Source organism: Protopterus annectens, chromosome 10.part0, assembly GCF_019279795.1.
Source record: "Protopterus annectens isolate FY-2018-M chromosome 10.part0, PAN1.0, whole genome shotgun sequence".
NCBI classification, from domain to species: Eukaryota; Metazoa; Chordata; order Ceratodontiformes; family Protopteridae; genus Protopterus; species Protopterus annectens.
The window spans coordinates 797972942-797986474 of NC_056744.1; positions in this window are offsets into that span (position 1 = coordinate 797972942).

Here is a 13533-nt window from a genome sequence, read left to right on the forward strand (position 1 = left end):
TAGGCTAAAGCCTTCAAGTTGTACAACAGTAAAAAACACACTTGCCTTGAAGATAAGAATCAATCAACACTTAATTACAGATGTAGTTCAACAGCCTCCAATTACACTCTGTACTCAACCCCTAGGGGGAAAAGTATTAGTTGTGACAATGTAAATGCATCTGTTACATAACAATGCTTAACTTAAAATGTCACTATCACACTGACAAACAGAATTGTGGGTAAGACAATAAGCTCTAGCCCACCACTGTTCCCATGATGAAATGACACAACTCATGCATCACAGAGATGTATAATGTTGGTAATAAGGATTCAGTATAGCTGCAGAGCATGCTGTTGAGTGCCATATGTCATGCGTGTTGACTGTTGGGTAATGAGAGGTCTGTGTAATATCTTTGTGCCATCTCACCTGTAAGTGTGTGTGTGTGTGTGTGTGTGTGTGTGTGTGTGTGTGTGTGTGTGTGTAGAGGTCTTACATTACTTTTTTTTTGTTTTCTCCTCACAGGTGGCGAGGTGGGTCAGAGTCCGTCCTGCAGGCAAACTGATGTTAGTGTTCATACAGACTCTGACAATGATAATAGGTATGGTGAGGCACAGGCAGGGTTGTCAGGGGCTGAAGCTGTGCCATCAGTTGACATCCCACTTTTATCTACTCCATCTCCGCACACAGTCACAATGCCTATGCATACACCATCACCAGTGGCCATAGATGATGGACAGTTGGTGGGTGGTGGCATGGAACAGGACAATATGGTGACTATGGCAAGTGTGTCTGTACACAGCAGTCAAAGCCGGATGACCATTGAGGTACCACACAGGCAGATGTACAGGGGTGCTCATAGGAGGGCTGCTCATCATCATGCCCCTGGCAGAAGTGCCACAGCAGTTGTAACTAGACACATGTTTCAGTCCATCATGGAGGTACAGGCATGTATGGAACATTATACCAAACAGAGTCTGAGGCTCCAGATGGTTACTCATTCTGCTGTACTTGACAAAATCCATGATCTTGCAGGTGCCCACCGTTATTTTGCAGAGGTCCTGGATAGATGGTTGGGTGAGATGGTGGGAATTCTCAACCATGTAATGTCTGTGTTAGAGCATATGGTGGGAGTAGGGTGACAGCCACATGGACGTAGGTCAGCAACACCAACAGGTGGAGGTCTACGTGGACATGCAACAAGTCACAGCCATTCCTGTAGTGGCAGTACCAGCACCAGCACTGCAGTGGGGGTGCTGTCCACACCACAACACAGCAGGCCATGTGCACATGGTCCTGGCCGGTCCCAACAGGGACCCAGATCCAGCAGACATATGTCATCATCAGGGGAGAGTACCATATCTGGGCTTGTACCTGGTAGTGCCCTTGGGACCCCTAGCAGGCACAGTTTTCACGTCCGTGGCCAGACACGGTGAACTGTACACCCTGCCATGTACAGTCTGCAGCTGTCCAACAAACCCCTGTATAGGGCAGCCACATGGCCGAACTGTGTGCGTACATACATGCACACATCACCAACACAGCTAGGGTACCTCCATACCTACACACATAGTAAAATGAAAAAAAGGCTACCACCACAACGAAAAGTTCACTGAGAAATTCTGTTAAAATGTAGGCTTTAATAAAATGAAGAAATAAAAAGCACAAATTGTGCTGTTCAAGTTGCAGGTCAAACAGGATAAGCGCTTTCAGTTAAAAAACCTTCTTCAGATCCTAGTGTGTAGACCTGACTTACTGCTGTTAAATAAAGATCCTTAATTGCTCAACCAATCACATACAGCAATCAGATGCATGCCTTCCTTAAGCCTCCATTTCATTTCTTAATTAGGCTTCTCTCTTTCAAAATAGGTTTAATAGGAACTACTCTGTTGAGCCCTGGAAATAAATTAGCTCTGAGGTTCATGATCCATTTGCTTTCTTCCTTTTCAGTTTTGTTGACAATGTCTCCTCCACGGAGGTTAGTAGTCACATTTGAGATAACCATAAAGCTAAATTAATGCCCTGGATTTTCAGACACATGTCCATATAGGGCATTGGTTACCACTTTATTCTTGATGTATAACAGGTGGTGAAGTATCCGTTCCTTAAACTTTCTATTGGTCTTTCCTACATAATAGGCTTGGCACAAATTACAAGTGCCGACGTATATAACATTCTTGGTGTTGCAGTTAGCAAAACCAGAGAACTTATAGCATTTGTTAGTTACCGGATGAACAAAACTGTTGGAACATTTAATGTGGCTGCAAGCTTTGCAAAAGCCACATTTCCAAGTTTCTAACCTATTTCTTACTTCTGTACTCTGCTTGTTAGGTATTCCATCATAGTTGCACAATAAATCCTTTATATTCTTCTTGTTTTTATAACCAAACTTAGGTGTTTCCCCTACTATTCTCTTAATTTTACTGTCAGCAGTTAAGACTGGCCAAAATTTCTTGATGGTTTCACGGACATCAAAGGAGTCAGTGCTGTAGGTCATCATGCATCTGAGATTGTTGCTGTTCCCACCTTTCTTCACATCACTCTGCTTCCATTTCGGGTAGTACGGTTGCCCTTTGTTGTATCGAATGGACATTGCTTTGCCTTTACTCATGACTAATTGTTTTTCATTATAGCCTCTTGAAGCAAAATTCTGTAAGAGTTTGTCTTGTTCCTGCAGAAAATCATCATCGTCAGTACAGAGCTTGGATATCCTGGTCACTTGATTTTCAACAATATTCTGAAAAACATGTCTCGGGTGCATTTTATTGTAGTATAGCATATGGTTCCTCCAATTTGGTTTCCTGAATATAGTGGTGCCAGTTTCTTTGCTATTATTCATTGAAATTCTCACGTCTAAGAACTCGATCTCATTTGCTGACGTTTTCACTTTAAATCTTATAAAGCTAGTCGTACTTGTTAAATAGTTGACAAAATCATTTAGGTGTTGCATACTGCCCTTCCACAGGAATATAACATTATCCACAAACCTATTGTAAAAGATGATGCATTCCTTCCATTAATTTTTCATATCCATTTCCCATTGCCTTTCCCATTCAACTAGGACTATATTGGCATAGCTGTTTGCACAGGGGGTGCCCATGGCTACCTCCATTTCTGCCAATAGTAGCTCTCACCATAGAGGAACACATTGCTCTCCAGGACCAATTCCAGGAAGCTGCATACTAGATTCACATCCATGTTGACTTCAAAATGAGAGGCAAAGTCCCTTACTGCTTCTATTCCTGGATCGTTGGGTATGCAAGTGAATAAATTGTTGATGTCCATCGTCACCAAAATGAGGTTGTCTATGGAGCTTTCTTGCTCCATTCTTTCATACAGTCTCTCCAGCAGCTGACCAGTGTCCCTCAATACAATATGTGCAAAAGGCAACAACTTCTTGAGTTCAGTTTCCACATAGATTGAAAGGGGCTCAGTGGCCCATCCTCTCCCCGAAACTATCGGTCTCAGAGGGGGGTCAACACTGTTCTTATGAATCTTAGGCAACCCTTTGATAACAGGTATAGCTGGATATACCATTTCAAGAAAGTCATATAGATTTTTATCAATTGCTCTAGTCATTAATTTGTCATACAGGACATTCTGTACTGAGGACATCAGTCTGTCTACTTGATACTTCTTGATTTTGTGGTATGTATCACTATGGCTTAACATATCCTGCATTTTCTGGGCATACTGTATTGAATTCTCGATCACAATTTATTAGCACCCTGTCAACATGGCTTTAGACCATTTCATAGCACCACCTCTGCTCTCTTATCCTTCACTAACCATATTAACAGTAATCGTAATATTGATACTCTATCCTCAGCTGTTTTTATTGACCTGTCCAAAGTATTTGACATGGTGAATCACCACCTCCTTATAGACACACTCAAAAACCTGTCATTGGACAACCATACTATACAGTGGTTCCAATCATACCTACATAACAGGCAACAGGCTGTACTATGGGAAAATACTTTATCTCCCCATGTCCCAGTCACTCTAGGGGTCCCGCAAGGATCTATATTAGGCCCATTACTCTTCTCCATCTTTACAAATGACCTTCATTCTGTAATTCCTCAAGCTGACTGTATCCAATATGCTGACGACTCCACACTCATATGCGCTGCTGCTTCTCAATCAGAACTTCAGTCACTAACCCAAATGACCTTTAGTACAGTTGAAAACTGGCTCCTACAAAGACGTCTTATCCTTAACCCCAAAAAAAAAAATGCTACTATTTACCCCCACCGCAGAACCTCCCCACTTAACTTTACTATTACTTCAAATGATGGAACTATAATATCTCCTGAACCAACCACCAAACTACTCGGGGTACTAATAGGTAACAACTTGTCCTTTGAACCTCACATTAATAACACCATAAAAATCGTAAACAAGAAACTAGGTTCCCTCTATAGAATAAAACCCTTTCTTACACCTCCAGCCAGGGTTACTATTGCTCGTACCCACCTCATCTCTACCTTGCTCTATGCCTCCCCTATCTATACCAAAATATGTAGAAGTAATCTGAGTAAACTTACATCCTCCTACAACAATATTGCCAAATTTGCAGCTGGGTCCTCCTATAGAACTCATCACTGTATCAATCTGAATCAGTTAGGATGGTTAGAGCTGCCAAATGTAATACTTTTCAATCAATTAATAGTAGCCCATAAGATCCTGTATTTACCTCAAAATACACCCATACTTACATCCCTAGTCATCCCCTATAATAACCTCAAGACCTTACGCTCAGCTAATAACCTACTTGTACAAATATCAAAATCAAACAACTTACAGTAGGTAAAGCCTGGAACATCCTCCCAAGCCAGCTAACCTCAATATCCTCTGTCAGCTTATTTAAAAGCAAGCTTAAACCCTACCTCAAATCACACTGGCTATGCCCCTGTGTTAACCCAGACTAAGTACCTAACTATTAACTAGACTTCCACAATTCCTAGCCTCCCATGATCATGATCTTGTGTTGTCTTACTAATTTTTAGTGAGCTTAACCTTCCTTAGGATTTTTTCTCATGTAAATAAGTATATACTGTGGAATGATCAAACACCTTCATATAGTATCACAACCTATGTGTTAAATAACACTAGAAATCCATCCTTGTTTGCTGTTCTTCTATACTCTATCTATTGATCTCTAGTGTTTTTCTTTCTTAGGTTTTTGTGAGACCTTAGTATCTCTTATCATAAATTACTAGGTGTATCTAATTTTGTAATATGTTATAAACATTTGTACTGCACCATTTCTAATACAAATGTATTAGTCTTATTCATCTATTCTTAGATAAATTTTTCCTTTTTCCTACTGAAATATAAAATATATAATCTTAAGCTTGTACTATAATTGCTAAAACTTCTTATGTACCAAATTATACTGTTATTGTCTTTGTCTTGACCTTTTATGTTGTTGTAATTTGTGGAGCTTTTCTCCCCGGGCCTCCACTGAAAATGGACATATATCCAGCTGGACTAGCCCGGTCAACAAATGTAAAATAAAATAAATAAATAAATAAATAAAATTCATCACTATTAAAGCTCCTCCTTTGTCAGATGGCCTGAAAATAATTTCTTTCACTGTTTGCAACTCTTTTAATGCCTGAAACTCATCCTGTGTTAAATTGTAATAGTGTTTACTTTTTCCTTTTGACCTCCATTCAAACACCTCATTCTCACATAACCATAAGAACATCTCCACAGTGGGATGATTACTGGGGACAAAGGAACTTGTTTTTTTCAACACAGACGATGTATAGTTTGTACCAGTATTTTCATTGTCAAAAAGACACTTCAATGTAATGTTCCTACCAAAGCACCTTAAGTCTGTCACTAACTCACTCAGGTCAGAATGTATTGACGGTATGAAGCTCAAGCCTCTTTGCAGAACACTCTTTTGGGTAGCTGTCAGCTCATTATCGGATATATTAATTACCAACAAAATTGATTCATCTAAGCTCATTGAGGTTCCTAAGTTACCTTTCTCTTTTTCCTCTCTCTGTTTTCTGACCTGGATCTCCCGACATTTTTCTGTGTTAATAAAAAAGGGAGTTGCTGTAACAAAGGTGCATGGACAGATCCCTTCTTTGGTATCACGCGGTGCATGGACGGATCCCTTCTTTGGTATCACGCTCGGAACTATTTCACTTGAAGGCTGAATGCTTCCTGCCGATGCAGTGTCTACATTTGCTGCATTATCATTTTCCGTTAGCAAATGAGATCGAGTTCTTAGACGTGAGAATTTCAATGAATAATAGCAAAGGAATTGGCACCACTATATTCAGGAAACCAAATTGGAGGAACCATATGCTATACTACAATAGCATGCACCCGAGACATGTTTTTTCAGAATATTGTTGAAAATCAAGTGACCAGGATATCCAAGCTCTGTACTGGCGATGATGATTTTCTGCAGGAACAAGACAAACTTACAGTTTTGCTTCAAGAGGCTATAATGAAAAACAATTAGTCATGAGTAATGGCAAAGCAATATCCATTCGATGCAACAAAAGGCAACTGTACTACTCGAAACAGAAGCAGAGTGATGTGAAGAAAGGTGGGAACAGCAACAGTCTCAGATGCATGATGACCTACAGCACTGACTCCTTTGATGTCCGTGAAACCATCAAGAAATTTTGGCCAGTCGTAACTGCTGACAGAAAAATTAAGAGAATAGTAGGGCAAACACCTAAGTTTGGTTATAAAAACAAGAAGAACTTAAAAGATGTATTGTGCAACTATGATGGAATACTTAACAAGCAGAGTATAGAAGGAAGAAATAGGTTAGGAACTTGGAAATGTGGCTTTTGCAAAGCTTTCAGCCACATTAAATGTTCCAACAGTTTTGTTCATCCGGTAACTAACAAATGCTATAAGTTCTCTGGTTTTTCTAACTGCAACACCAAGAATGTTATATACATTGGCACTTGTAATTTGTGCCAAGCCTATTATATAGGAAAGACCAATAGAAAGTTTAAGGAACGGATACTTCGCCACCTGTTAGACATCAAGAATAAAGTGGTAACCAATGCCCTATATGGACATGTGTCTGAAAATCCAGGGCATTCATTTAGCTTTATGGTTATCTCAAATGTGACTACTAACCTCCGTGGAGGAGACATTGTCAACAAAACTGAAAAGGAAGAAAGCAAATGGATCATGAACCTCAGAGCTAATTTATTTCCAGGGCTCAACAGAGTAGTTCCTATTAAACTATTTTGAAAGAGAGAAGTCTAATTAAGAAATGAAATGGAGGCTTAAGGAAGGCATGCATCTGATTGCTGTATGTGATTGGTTGAGCAATTAAGGATCTTTATTTAACAGCAGTAAGTCAGGTCTACACACTAGGATCTGAAGAAGGTTTTTTAACTGAAAGCACTTATCCTGTTTGACCTGCAACTTGAACAGCACAATTTGTGCTTTTTATTTCTTCACTTTATTAAAGCCTACATTTTAACAGAATTTCTCAGTGAACTTTTCGTTGTGGTGGAAGCCTATTTTTCATTTTACTATTTTTGCTTATTAAGGCTTCCTCTTGAGGTGGTTTTTGGTTTGGTTGTTTGTACCTATACACATCACATCTGCACAGCCCAATTGATAATGATACCCCCTAACATGCACACATGACGTTAACCAAATGGCTCAGCCTACATCTCTGGCAAACCCACAATACACCCTGTGCATATGATGATACCTGTGCCACATCCCTGTCATCCATACCATCGATGCAGGAACATGCTAATATAGTTCTGATGCACAGGTGAATGTACTAAGGTTTAGCAATGTAATGCTGTGTAACATGTTTTCAGTTGGAGTGTTTAATGCTTACATGTCAGGATGTGTAGTTGTCCAGCCATGATGCAGTATAGCTGTTATTAACACTGACTGATTGTGGTCTCCATAATGTATTCAGTCTGTGTTGTAGGTGTCTATCTGTCAGCAGGATGTTGGTCTGCTTTGTTTCCTACAAGGGGTATGGCACTGTGGTGACACATTGACTGTGCCATATCCTGGGTACAGCTGAACACAAGTAACAGGTCTGTATAACAGTTACTGCATGTGCCACATGGCTGATAGCTCTGAGGGGTGTATCCAGGTGAGTGCATGGTGGCTGATGTCAGCAGCTCTTCCACAGTGGACAATGGTAAGTGTACTAGGTGGCACACACCAAATATTTGTGAATAACACACACACACAGAAGCTTTGGTGTTGATGCAGTACACAGAGAATACCATACACATGGATGTACTTAATTTTTCAGTGACCTAATTTAACCTATGTAATTCCACCAAGACAAAAATAGGCACAACATCACATCAGTAATCAGTCTGCCAGTTTAATGTCATTGACGATGGTACTGGAAGGGTATATGTCCTCTTCCCCAATGTAGTGCAATCCTGGAGTTGGTAAACATAGGTGTGCTGGTGTAGGTGGCACAGCCCTCCACTTTGTAGGGTGTGGGGTGGCGTAGAACTACACATAGTGTGACTGACAACTACTTCATCTGTTAACATAAACTGTACAGTATTACAGCAGACAAAGCGGGGAGTAAACACAACAATAACCCCAATGAGGGTGACTGTGTCCACAACATCCACACCCAACTATATATACCAACTCCAATATCGCTGTACAGCCGTACAGTGGGGAAGGGGCATTTACACATCTACTACTAGTTTTGATGGAATGAATTTGCACAAGATGATTCCTTTGAAATTTTAGCATTTGCCAGTCAGTTCCCAGACAAATGACATCCTGGGACATGTATTTTCTGCAAAATGAAGTAGATCCCTTCACATACACACACACTTACTTAGCAACACTGAGAGTAGAACCCCTACATAGGTACTTATGGCTACTAATGTGTTTGGCCTTAATTGCACACACCACACAGCTTTTAGGATGAGGTGTGTCCCGAGTTTCTTTTTAAGTGAAGAACATCACCAGGCCTTGTACAGTATGGTAATGAGGGATGTACTGGCTGTTAATGAACAATACATAATATGACATACTGTCAGATACACATTGACAAACACATAACAGTCATAGACACATCTGAGAGACTTGGGTTTATCAGTGCTAACTACCTTGTCAGTGAGTCCATTCTGTTACAGAGAATTTTCACACAGCACATGCAACATTGGGCTGGATAGTGTAATCAGTTACCTGTATGGTTGATGGTGACAGTGGTCCTCATACAATGGACCTTGGAACATGTATTAGGGGTACCATGGTGTAAAGACAGTATACCCAGCAACCATACCCCCCACACTGGATATTTTACTCACTGAAACCCATATTCTGACATACCCACAACCAAACATTCACCAGGATGCAATACAATCCCTTGTCTATCTAATCAGTGCTACTACAGGGATATGCATTTATTACACATGCCACAGGGATAGTAGGGTGAGGGTTTTTCATGGCTATCCTAATAATATCACTGTCCATTATAATGTATGGAAAGGTGTATTGTATTTGGAGAATGTGGCCTCAGAATGCTGTATCCTACAAATATACACACTTGTACACATACATACACTTGACATGACTCAGAGGGTAACCCATGCCTATCTACCCATTTGTAAAACAGTGTTATGCTGGTACTGCAAGCTCCGGTAGACCATAGGGTGAAGAGTGTAACAAGGTACATTTAATGTCCATTACAGCAGCAGCCATTTCTAACTATGGCAATGGGGAGTGTAGTGGGTGAGAAGGCCCTCAGGGTATTATCAACTACAAGTTTACAAATGCACAGATACTGTTATTCTCAGTAATGCACACTGACACATTTGTCATTACTGGGGTCCATAGGTGCAGGTGTTCCTAGGTGTGTACCAGGCTAATGTCCATGGAGAGATGAGAAGATGTGGGTGCACTGGTATCATGCCACCTGACATTTGTCAGCAGGCCATCTATCAACTGATGACACTTGAGAGATCCCCAGGGTGACAGTTAAATGCAACATCCAATCATCTGGTTTTCTTTTGCAGAGGGCCACTGAGGTGCTCCAATTGACATGTATGCAGCATATATTACATAACATGGCCAGTGTCTGGGTTGGAGACCTGTACCCAAGCATGTTCTGTTGACTGTGGTAGTCTAGTTGAGGTATCCATGGCATGTGGTGCATACAGGGTGGGGTTTCCTAGCTGTGGCATTCATAACACAGCTGGACAGACATGTCAGTGTCAGTCAAGCAGAGATTGCATGTAAGCAACCAAGATGGATACCTGACATCTGCACATCTGTACAGAGGACAGACAGAAATCAGCTAGCCAACAGGTTATGCATTAGGATGAATGTTTTGACAGATAGACATCTGACACTGATAGGTATGCCATTACTACATGACAGCAGCCCTTAATGTCATGTGCTATACACATAGTAGTCTACAGTTAATATCCACATATCAGATCAATATCTAGTAGCAAATGCTTAATAACACACAGCTCACACACCAAGAACATGATAGTCAGTACTCAGAGTCCAGCTTTGCATACAGGGGTGTATGGTTTCAGTACTACAATCTGCAATATACTCTTACTTAGGAAAGCAGTGTTAACAGTAGTCATGTAATGATACAATACATGCAAGTGTGACTGCATATAACCTGGGATACTACCCATGTATGAAACACATACAAAGAGAAAATATTGTTGTACTAGCCATATATACTCAGGTGTTCCATACAGTATACTCATACCCCTTGCTATTGTAAAGAGAGCATATAGAAGCATGTTATGTACATGGAATTAAATACACTTATTAAAGATGCCTGCTATTTCATCAGACTGGAGTGTGATCATTGGTAACCAGGGCTGAGCTATGCTTAGCAGGTGTAAGCATTCCTTAAATATAAATGCTAAGCACATTTGACGACTGGTAAGCGAAGCCTACATGGTGTAATCACATTTTTGTTTAACAGTACATTAGCACTGCTTACCATAGTGCAAACCCGCACAAACCCACTTAAAGCTGCTCAAAACGGCCTTAACCACTCTGTATCCAACAGTCCTTGGTCTGCCTAGCAACAAAATAAACAGCCCTTGCAGGTCTTGAATCTGGGACCCTGTATACTATAGTCACAGCAGTTAACCACTAAGCCATCGGAGGTGTGAAGATGTTTGTTGTTTTTTCAAATATATCTTTCAGTACACATACTGAATAGTAGTGAACAACTGCTTTGACTTCTACAATTGTTTAGTACTTGTTAGTGAAACTTGTGTTGAATCAGTATGTTCTTATATCTAAATAGACACATATCAGATAAATATGGTGGGATACATCTGGGAAAGTATATACAACACTCGTTTACACATAAGGATATGATATATATACATATATATATATATATATATATATATATATATATATATATATATATATATATATATATGTACATACAATCTGAACACACCCACAGTCACATTACGGTAAGCCTAATTAATAGTACAGTATATGGACTGTGTGAACAAAAACATCCTCATATGTGCCACTCACACACTAACCCTACATATACTGGCCCAATACACAGTGTAGTCTGATGCCTGACTGTGGTATGGGACATGTGCCAGTCTGGCCCTACAAACATGTACGCTGATAGGTTACCATAAACTGGAGCAGCATGCAATGTCAGATAGAACAGGACCAAGAACAATGACATCTACCACAATCTGTACACAGGCCAAGCAACATATTCACAATACACACTCTGTCAACAATCACCATAAGTACGCAGACCTCACTACTGTACAGACTACAACAGAATGTCCAGGTTTTGTCCTCAAATACAAGGCCTACTATACATAACATGTCTAGCAGTCTGATATCTCACTGGCTTGTTATCAGGTATGATGTCAGTAAATAATGATATACTGCACATATGCACCTCTTACTGCTTGACATATGGACAAAGTGTGACAGACTTGGAGAACGAAGGCACAAACAGAAACTGGGTTTGTTGTGACATATGTCTGCTGAGGAATATGAAGTCAGTAACTCACATGGATGTCACCATGTACTGACTGAAATCATCAAAGTATGCTACTGCATTTCTAAAGATAGGAAATATGTGAGTAACACACCATCTGTATGACTCCAGACTCTGGCCAGACTGCAGATAGCCCTACAGGTGAGAGTTTCCTCAACCACATAACACTGTCATTTCAGACTTTAAATCATGTAGAACAGCCATATCCACACAAACCCTGTTAAACCAACATTACTTCAAATGTAGAACAGCAATACTTACATTCTGTCCCCATGTCTGGAACATCCCCCTCCTGTTTGTTGCCCTGTCTCCACTGTGTATGTTGTAAGAGGTATTTCCAACTACTCTCTGTGATGCTGTTTTTCAAACACCCACATGAAGTCCTGCTCACAGTGAAGGAAAAGGGTCAACACCCAAATGATTTGCTTAGTTATAGGAGTATGTTTCCATGCAATTGGCAATGGGATTGATACCAAGCTGTTCCGCATGCAATTAGCAAGTGGAGGACTGCAATTTGTGCACAAGCCATCAGCTGATCATGAGCATTACTTACAAAACTCAGGCTGCTGCCTTTGCAAAACAGATGTACTTTTCCACATCCACCAGAGAGGGAGAGAGAAAGAGAGAGACAGAGACAAAGTAAGAAAGGAAGGGAGTAAGAGAATAAGAGCCAAGCATGTTTGTGTATGATCCGTGGGTGGAGAGTGGTATCTGGGATTATAATTGTTGCCTATATTGTTTACTAATCCATACTGTCACATAGTAATTGCACATGGCTGTACACATTTATGGCTGAGGATTGTCTACAACAACCTCTACAGTGTTTGAAAACTGTTGGCCTTGTAATGTGGGCATTGAGACAAATAGTCCTCAATATAATGTAGATGATGTAGCAAAACCCACACTGCAATGGATCCTGTCATTACACTCACCCCAACACCCACACAGGATACTGATGACACACACACAAACACACACTGCAGTACTGAGTTTCAGTTGTTATTACAGTGTTATGCAGTTATTGCACACTGAATGGAACTTACATGTTGGAGAGCTGTCCAAAGGTATCTTTGAAGGTGAGTAACATCAGCAACAGTGCTAAAGGAGGGGTAAGGGGAGTGTAGTAAGTGTGAATGCCCACAAAAGCATGTGTCAATGAAGACACACACACACTCTCTCAGGGAAACACACACATTATCACAGTTGGCAGGATCAGGATTAGAATTCCTACCCAACTAGTTTGCTACACTACAGTATTACACAGTTATCGCAAGTGCCACAGAGCTTATATGGCTGAAACATGGCCAAAAGGTTATTTCAAGGTGAATGACATCATAGGGCAATGGGATGTGTAGTGAGTGTGAATGGCTTCAAAATCATTTATCTACACACACACACACACACACACACACACACACACACACACACACACACACACACACACACACACACATTTGCCAGTACTGAGATGCATAGGTTCTTTGCTTCATAGGTGTGTAGTAGGTGAATGGGCCTGAAGGCTGTACAAGGCTAGGCAAAGG